The sequence below is a fragment of the Gopherus flavomarginatus genome, chromosome 3 (genome assembly GCF_025201925.1).
Source record: "Gopherus flavomarginatus isolate rGopFla2 chromosome 3, rGopFla2.mat.asm, whole genome shotgun sequence".
NCBI lineage: Eukaryota > Metazoa > Chordata > Testudines > Testudinidae > Gopherus > Gopherus flavomarginatus.
In genome coordinates, this window is record NC_066619.1 from 53,064,192 (window position 1) to 53,070,191 (window position 6,000).

Consider the following 6,000-nt stretch of genomic DNA (forward strand, 5'->3'; position numbering starts at 1 on the left):
CCATGGACCACTGCTGAAATCTGGATAACAAATTTCCAAATTAGTCTTTTGGGGATTAGTCTAGAAGAGCATTGCTTTAGTCTTCTCTTTTTACCATCCCCCAATGGAGGGATTTTCTTGTCTTTCCCCTCAAAACAAACAAACAAAAAAACCAACCAACCAACCAACCAGCCAACCAACCAACCAACCAGCCAAACCAACCAAACAAAAAACCCCACAAACAACCAAAAAAAATCCACAAGCCTCAGTGTTTTTTCTGCTAGTGGGTTCCTTCTTCATGCTGTACAGTATGGGTTGGACTTTCAAAAACTCTCAGTGTGTCTATCTCCACTTCCACTGATGTGAATGGTAAAGCTCCCATTGATTTCAGTGGTAGCACAGTTAAGCCCATGCAGAGTGTTTCTGAAAATCTCCATACTATGTAAATAGACAGGAGAATATAATTCCGTTTTATAATAGATAAAATTCCTTTGGTGAACAGTATTGAATCCTTTATTTTTTGTCTCTACTATGCAATAAAACTCCAGAGTAGGAGAAACTGCAAACATTATCTTTATTTGCTTTGTAACCTTTGGGATATTCATCACCCATCCAGCTGTCATGATGATATATATAACTTTGACCTCTGGGTTCTGACTGAACCAGTGTAGTCAGGTAGAAAAAGACCTGTCTTTGTATTATGCTGATATTGTAGAGTCTCATGCCAGTGACATACAGGTTTAGACATCTTAAAGAGATTATGATAATGGCAGTTACTGGTTCTCCTCTGTCTAATCTAAACTAAAGCCATCATTATAGAAATGGGCCTTTTTTCCTTTCTTTGATCATGGCTTCCCTGAACTAGGAATTGTTTAGGCTGAAATGGAGTTTCTACAACCTCTCAATACTATTTGAAAATATGGAGCATTTCTCTGTTTAAACTTAATGGTTAGGACCAGATTTCTTGTTGTGAGACTCCTCTATTGCATCCACAAACTGTTGGTGCATAATTATACCTGCGATTTTTATCGCATTGCAATTGTTATTTGGATATTTGTGGGAGAAGTCAGGAATTTAAAAGTCTAATTGACAAGTCCACAAATAATTGCTGTTGGTCTCATCTCTGCTTTGGGGAGTGTAGGGATTTTCAGGGCTGGCAGTACAGCTGGGTTCAACCAGATCTGAAGTGCCCTTATCCTTGTGGCTCAAGCCAACACACATCTTTGGAGAAAGGAAGAGAGGGCATCAGAGCAGCCCAGTCAAAGGTGGGAATAGGTGATCTCTGCTTTACAACCAGAGTACTATGATAGAGACTGGACTGGCTGCTGGGACCTTTATCTACTTCCCTCGACTCTGCCCATGAGTGTCCCATTATTTCCCGATTGCATTTACAGATATTAATTAAAAATAAAAGTTTAGTAGTAGCAGCAATGGTGCCCCCTGATGTGGGTGCCTAAGGCCACCACTGTTGTATATTTGATTTTTTGGCTGCTCTCTATCTGCTTTTCAATCCTAGTATTTCATTTCAGTATTTTATCTTTGCGCTTTCTGCTCCTTTCCTGCAGCACTGTCTTTGCTAAGCAGAATGCCAGCCTGGTCATGTCTCAGTTCAAAGCAAGCTTTCAAACCCACACTGTTTGAGTGGATTAGAAACCAGGCAGATACTGTGCCTCGTCGCCAATTCCCATCCACATAATCAAGGGCAGTTTTCTTCTTGATGTTTTTGTTAATAGGGTAAAGAGACAATGTTAATCCACAAAAAAACTATTACAGCCATAGGATGAACTTTCAAAGAGTTGTGGGGTTTCAGTCATGTGATTCATGTTGACTTTAATGGCTCTAGAACTATGGATAACTTTTTGAAAGTTTAATTAGTGTCTGACTTAAAACATAGTCTATCATACTTTGCTAGCTCAGGCATTTCTCAGGGGCTCTGGTTGTTGAAAAATTAATGGTTAGGGCTTGAAGCTCTAACTGTTAATTTTTCACACAAGTTTTCAAACTCTGAATGCACTATGTTAACGAATGGCTAGCAAAATCTAGGCACAGCACGGAAACTTAAGATCACATTTTCAGCTTGAACTCTGAATACCTTGCTTTTAAAAGGATTTTAGGCTCTTTATGTTATTGGAATGTGGTTTTGTGGAAAAGCTTGACAGATCTACAAACCCAACAAGCCTTTTTTTTCTTTTTTTTGGTTTTTGAGGCAGATAATGTAATAATAGTACTTTCCATCCCAAAGTGCTTTACAACACATGGGCCTAATCCTGGAGTTCTGACCCAGATAAAATTCTTACTGACCTCACTGTGAGTTTTGCCTTTGTCAGGAGAGAAGGCTAAGGCCTGAAATACTGTACTGTTCTGGAGCTGCTTGAAAAATAGAGACTTTTTTTGCAAAAATTTCACAAAAATTGTCCTTTATTGAAATATTTCAAATTTTGAAATATTTTGACCAGCTGTACACAGCACAGACAGTATTACAAACAAGATACAGCTGGCTAGGAGGGCAGTTCAGGCAGACAGACTAGACAGTCAGAGAAATGTCAGTCTACGACAGTGGGCAAACCTCTTCATGAAACGACAACAAGATTTCAATTTAAGGTGTCATCTGATTGACATTCACTCCCTAAACAAATGGGGGCTCAGCTTATTTGCATTTGAAAAATAAAAGGCAGAGCAAACTCAGCTAAAATTCAGGCTTTTGGTTCTGATTGCTGAGAAGGCTAAGAAATTCCTGTTTGCTGGAACTTGTATACCCAGTTTCTACTTGCCATGTGAAGAACATTTTACTTACCACAAAAAAGTTTAACTCAATATCAGCTATATTTGTACTGTAACTGACTTTGCAACCACTGGGCTTCTTATTCATGGAAACATTTCATCTACACTTTTTCTTTTGGGTTAGTTTGAAGAAGAATTTCAACTAATCTGGACTAAGAACATGCTTTACACTGTTACATCCAGTTTGTAAAATTACACTCAACCTGTGGAGAGTTATTTACATATTTCGCTCTCTTGCTGATATTTTTCCTACAAAGCAAATGTCCAAGTCATGGTTGTTAAGACGACTCAGCATTCCATTCTGGAATCTTGGTATAAGGCTGTAACATGCAAAAATTTAAAAATACCCTTGTTAGGAGCACTGCATTTGCATTGCTAAATAGAGTAGATGTCCCTGGCCACAACACTCAAGATACAAGTATGCTGGATTTTTTTTTATACACCAGAAATTTTGAAACACAGATTATTTGCTAATAACCGTTGCTTGGCTTTAGAAATACTCCTTTCACTTGTATTAATACTTCTGTCTATCTAAAATAGTGACATCTGTACCACGTTCATTTAAAAAATGTCTATGGGGCACATCCTGCTCACTTTCCACTAGGAAGTTCTACTGAACATTTTCATGAAGAAATAGGACCTATTCCTATGTGTTGAGGTAAATTTCACACTACGTGCATATTTTCTCAGCATTCTACAAGATGTTTTCTATTCAATACTAATTTATTTGTAACTGAGGGCCTGATATTCAAAACTTGGTGTGTTTGATTACCTATGCAATATTGTACAGTTAATAATTGTGTGAATTAATTGTGAAAGCAAATCAGGTAATTGTGTGGGCAAAGAGCATGTTACACAGCTCACTGCCGTTTAGTGTGCAATTACCAGAGGTGTGCACACTAAACACACAGCAACTACTTACCTGTCTTAGCATGTATAATTGCATGTACATAATCATGAAAGCTAGGCTTGTAATGTCTAATGACAATGTTTATTAAAAAACCCCAAAACTGGCACTGAATTATAAAAGATACAATAATTGGTCTGATCGTGCTGTTGTTACACACACAAAAGTCCCATTGACTTCAGTGCGAATTACATGTGTGTAAGTGCTAGAGAATCAAGCCCAAAGGCCCTGCTTCAGCACTGCCTTTATGGAGGTGTTTAATTTTAAATACAGGCTTATGTGCCTTTGAAGTTAAAGTTATGCACATGCTTCAAGTGCTGTGCTGAAGCAGGGCCCAGGTTAGTGCAATAGTGGAGCATGCATCTCTGATTTGAATGAAGGCAAATAGCACATATGTTGAATGATGTAGGACTGGTCATGAACAAGCATTCTTTTTGTTCTGAGTATTTCTGACCTATTTAAAAAGCCACTTTTATAATTTGCTGTGAATTAGGAAAAAATTAGATAAGATCTTTGACTCACATTCAAGTTCAACTGAGGATTTAAAAAGAATAGTCATGCACCTATTCCATTTTTGGTTACAGAGGCAAATTCCAAATTAAATGCAATTTTCAAGCACAGCTCAAGCAACCCCAGGGTGCCTCTGTGGAATAAGTACACTAATCTAGAACAAATAGTTTTCCCAAAAATCAACAGAAGCTCCATAAAGTTGGTCCTGTGTCATTAGCAAATCCATAAAAATTCACATGGATCTTGGGGGATCCAAGGTTTTCTGTGGGCTGAAACCTCCCTGCTAATTCTGTAAAGAGAATAAGTGCAAATCTGTCTGCCTTATGGAGCAACCTGGGTAAGACTCAATGGGAGGGGGTGATCTGTCCCTTAAATATTATTTAAAAGACAACCTGTCGCTCCACAGTTGTGCCTATGGCTCTATGACATGGAGCTCAGCTCTGCTGATCATACCAGGTTGAGAATTCCCAGTTTGTCCTCTCCACAGCTCCCAATCCCATACATAGAAAGACAACAGCAGTTCTCTTCATTGGGGGTTCTTCTGCAGCTGGGTGAATCTGAGTGAATAAATTCATGAGCAACAGCAGTGGACAAGAGCTACAGCTTAACAAAGGCTCTTATTTTGTTTAACTCATCAGCCAATTGTTTCCAGATATTAAGTGCACAGGCAAATTTGAAGGAGCTAAGTTTTCCAGCAAAGCAAGCATGGTAGTGATTGTTTTTTATTTAAAAAAGATAAATTAAAACACCAAATTTAATTGTTTGTTCTATTAGGAAAAATCCACTTGTTTGGTATTATTTTAATTAACCCCAGTGAAACACATAATGCTTGCAAAATTGCTGTGCTTGAAAAAGAAACTTCTTCTTAGCGGCAACAAAATAATTCCCAGCTGATTTCTAAGGGCTAGAATCAGGGTGGCAAAGTTCAGTCTACAAGCAAATGAGGGCAGCCATTTCCTATGGCCCTTCCTCCTTGTTAATATGGAGGTGCAGCCCATGGAAACAATAGATCCCAGCATACAATGCTGCTTCTCATAGCTTGCTCTGACAGTGGTCCCCTTTGTGATTTATTTGTAAGTTGTGCAATCATTTTCCGATCCATTAGAACAATAAATTCTACAGACGACTGAGATTTTCAAAGGAGCCTTAGGCACCCTCCTCCCAGCCAAAGAAACCAATGAGCATTGGGCACCTAACTCTTAGTTCTCTTTCAGAGTCCTAGTCAAAATCCTAGTGTATTCTGGGATGTATTACAGCTGCTATTGCTAATCCCAGACAGGCCAACAATCCATCCATTATTCTTTAACAATGGAAATACTAAATAATACTAATAAGTAATATTAATAAGTAACTGATGTTGCCCAGTAACAGATGATGCTAATGGAAAGCACCTGAAAGGATCTCAGTCAATATCAGTTCATCCTGAGAGACTTGTTTGACAGAAGATGTGTCAACACCTGCTTGAAGTCTCATTCTTCTCAGTGATAAGGAGAGGGTGCTTAACTGAAATGCCTGTCAAACTTAATCTGAAAAATAGCTCTTCATGAACACAGTTAATGAGATAGGTTGACAATTATGTATTACATGAAGAACATGGGTGCATTTAGACATGAAAAAGTGACTGTAGCTCCCAGCTGAGGGTGGAATAAAGGAAAAAGATATCTCCTTAAAAACATCATATGATGGAATGACTACAATGTAAAGAACATTTCCTATTGTCTATTTTATTTTGTTCTTTGCACTCATAATCATGATTCTACCTACATATCTTACTTATATGGCCCTCATTGCCTTAGTATCCGCAGTACTGTAAACATTTAATG

General features: G+C 38.2%; 1 protein-coding gene across 1 annotated transcript in view; it reads right to left on the reverse strand.

The window, feature by feature from the left end:
* Positions 1 to 3,717, reverse strand: part of SSBP2 (single stranded DNA binding protein 2) — a 548,369-nt gene extending 544,652 nt beyond the window's left edge. The window contains exon 1 of the mRNA XM_050944828.1: positions 3,711 to 3,717. The gene's annotated coding sequence lies outside the window, so the exon portion shown is untranslated. The remainder of the gene's footprint in view (positions 1 to 3,710) is intronic.
* Between the last annotated feature and the right edge of the window lie 2,283 nt (positions 3,718 to 6,000).